The sequence below is a fragment of the Solanum pennellii genome, chromosome 8, assembly GCF_001406875.1.
Source record: "Solanum pennellii chromosome 8, SPENNV200".
Lineage (NCBI taxonomy): Eukaryota > Viridiplantae > Streptophyta > Magnoliopsida > Solanales > Solanaceae > Solanum > Solanum pennellii.
Window position 1 is genome coordinate 17,455,162 of NC_028644.1, and position 3,420 is coordinate 17,458,581.

Genomic DNA, 3,420 nt, shown 5'->3' on the forward strand with positions numbered 1-3,420 from the left:
GTAGTATTTGGAAATTTGGGATATTTGCCAAAAATATTTGCCAAATAATGGCAAATTGTATGGACAAACATTATTTGCCAAATTTTTTACCAAATATTATTTGGAAAATTTATGGCCAAACGGGCCCTTAGAATAGAATGGGCTAAAATTAAAATGATTTGGAGAAAACTTTAAAAAATTATATACAATTAAAATACTACAACTATTATAATATAACTTATATAACTAATCACTTAAATTTCAGAACATTTAAATAAAGTAATTATTTTGAGTTTTATTAAGAATTTAAAAATATTTTAATAATATTCACGATAATTTTATAAAGCATGCATATTAAAATATATAATTTTTAGAAAAATCGACTAAACTTTTAAACTCAATGTATATTTTAAAATACTTATTTAATCAAATGGCATTTTCAAAGAAAATTTAAAGGTCGATCAAAATTGGGTGTCAACTGCTGCCCCTTGGTTGCTTTGGAATGAAGAATGAATTGTCGAGCAACCAACGTTGACTTAGTAGCCGATTTTTTCCGACCGACGAGAGATGTCAGTGTGATCAAATGAAACAATATACAGTTGAAAAAGGGTACAACTGAGACTTTGGTATTAAGCTATCTAAGATTTTGGTATTAAGCTATCTATATATCTCTGATTATAAGAGAATCAGGTCGTGTGTAGTTATAGATTTAGGAACAAACGAGGCTCCTAAAATTGAAAAATCGGTAAGATGTTCAAAAGGGCATGATATCCGCTTGAATGGATAAGATTAGAATAGCGAGAAGAGAATGACAGAGCAATTTTCGGCTTAAGCAGGGATAACATGGGTAGAGAATAATCGAGAGATTCTTTGTTGCAATAGACAAGTGAATATGATAATTGTAGCTGAGAGAGAGATCGATCACGCCTACAAATTCTAAAATGACTAAGCATGTTATTGTAAGGCGGATAAGCCTAAATGTCGTTTTCTAAGGCAGAAGAGCCTAATGTCCTTTTATAAGGCGAACGAGCCTAAATGTCATATTGTACGGTGGACGAGCCTAGTGTCCTATTGTAAGGGACGAACCTAATGTCCTAGTATAAGGCAGACGATCCTAAATGTCAGATTATAAGGCAGATGAGCCTGATGTCCTATTATAATGCGAACGAGCCTAACTGAATATTCAGTAGGTCACAATAATGAGTTGATTCCAATAACATCTTCAAAAGTCTGAATAGTAGCTTGAGTAGCGAAGGTGATGCGAGTAGGACCTTTGTAGCGATAATCATGTAAGCCTGAAAACGGTTGCTCAGATGGTGGTTGATCTTTTCTGCAATCTGCAACAGTTATCTTGTAATACATCTAAATAAAGTGATTAGAGCATGTATAATATTCAATAAACAGTAAATGTAAACATGATACAACTTCCCATATTAACCATGATGTTTGCCTTAAGCCTATAAAAATTATGTCTTAGGCTATGACATCTAGGGTCATGGTAAGAATAAATTATATCCTCATGTCATGAAAATATTGTATGTAGGCCATGAAAAAATGATTCCCTCAGACTATAACACCTTTGGATCTTGATAGACAAATATTAAGTCCTTAGGCCATGATATGATGTATGCAGGCCGAAGATGATGCCTTTAGACCATGATGCCTTAGGAATATAAATGATGAGTAAAAGAGTGTATATGTTTCGAGCATCTTTTGATACTTGTGCCTTGACTTAAATTTATTCAGGCACATGCAATTTTCGCGTGCAATGTAATCTCGGGCACATGCAGTCTTCAATCACAATGCAATCTTGGTCACATGCAATTCAGGCATAGCAATTTTTGGGCACAATGAAATATCAGGCACATGAAGTCTTCGGGCACATGCAGTCTTCAATCACAATGCAATCTTGGTCACATGCAATTCGGGCATAGTAATTTTTGGGCACAATGAAATATCAGGCACATGAAGTCTTCGGGCACATGCAGTCTTCGGGCACAACACAATCTCGGGCAAATACAACAATGCAATCCTTGGGCACATGCAAACATCAGGAATAAATGCAATTCAGATACATGCAATCTTTGGTCATAATGCAATCTCGAGCTCAATTTAGTCTTCGGCCACATGCAATAATCGGGCACAATATAGTTTCATGCACATGCATTCTCGGGCACAATGCAATTTGGGCTCATTTAATAGTTGATTGAGTGCATAGACCTTTGTTTTTTTGGAATATAGAGTGTCATTTTTTTTGTCAAATTTCAACCCGGAGTAATTTTTCTTGATTGTTCATCCTATAATAAGGAGAGGTTGCCGAGAATGGTGATTGGTCCGGATCGATATGAAGTAGTTTGATCCTTCTGTTTTATTTGAACGATGAGGTGCCATTGACTGGAGATTTGGGCTCTGTAGTTGGTGTATTTCCTTGTAGGAATGGACAATGTGTCTTTGAATGGGAATTTTAATGGGCTCCATGGTAGTTAGGCGATGTTGAAGTTACATCTTGTATATGTACCAGTATTCTGCATTCAAAGAAAAATAATTAAAGGGGGGAGGTTGATCTGTATCCTTGGTTTAGCACAACATGCCCCTCTAAGGCATGCTCGAATGTCTTCTAAAGTGATGAAAAATTTTTGAGGTCCCCTCAAAATTTTCTGCCCAGTATTGAGATTAGCAAGGAGAATGCTATTTGATAGAATTTTGACCCTCTCAAAAAAAACTTTCAGTATCAAGATTCGCAAGGAAAATTCAATTTGATGAAATTTTGGATACCCTCTCGAATGTTCTGCCTTATTGTCTTTCTAGAAGAATGATCTTTCGAAGGAATTTATTGATACCCCCTCAAAAATTCTGCCCAGTTACACATAAAGGAGAAAATGAAATTTTTATTACCATAAGACCAAACTCCATAGGAGTGACTACTTATCCCCTCTTAAACGAGAATCAGGTCTAACTTTGTTCCAAATACAAGAGAATAAGATATTAAATAGAGCATTCTTAAGCAATACTAAAATTACAGGCTTTTACCAACTTTATTACTAATATGCTAACATGGGTACTTTCCTTGTCTGAATGTAGAAAACTTGAACTTAAATGGCGCAAGCCTTTTTTACAAACTGGTTCAAGTAAATTTCGACATGTTCACTGTTGATACTCCTTTGGCAAAAGGTCTATCCAGTATATGACTTTAGCTTCAATCAGTTGATGTATTTTGCTTCCTAGAGAACCAAATGTTTCAATACTATATCCCTTCATCTTTGAATGATAGTCACAAATCTCGTTTGGGCCATACCCCATAGATTGAGTATCTGGATTCTTAGCAAGGATAAGTGTCACACAACCAGCCATTCTAAGCCTTTTATAGAGTTGGTCAAAGGGTTCAGCTAAGAAAGCATAAATATTGATAGGCTTCTTCTCAACATTGTATACGCTTTTGCA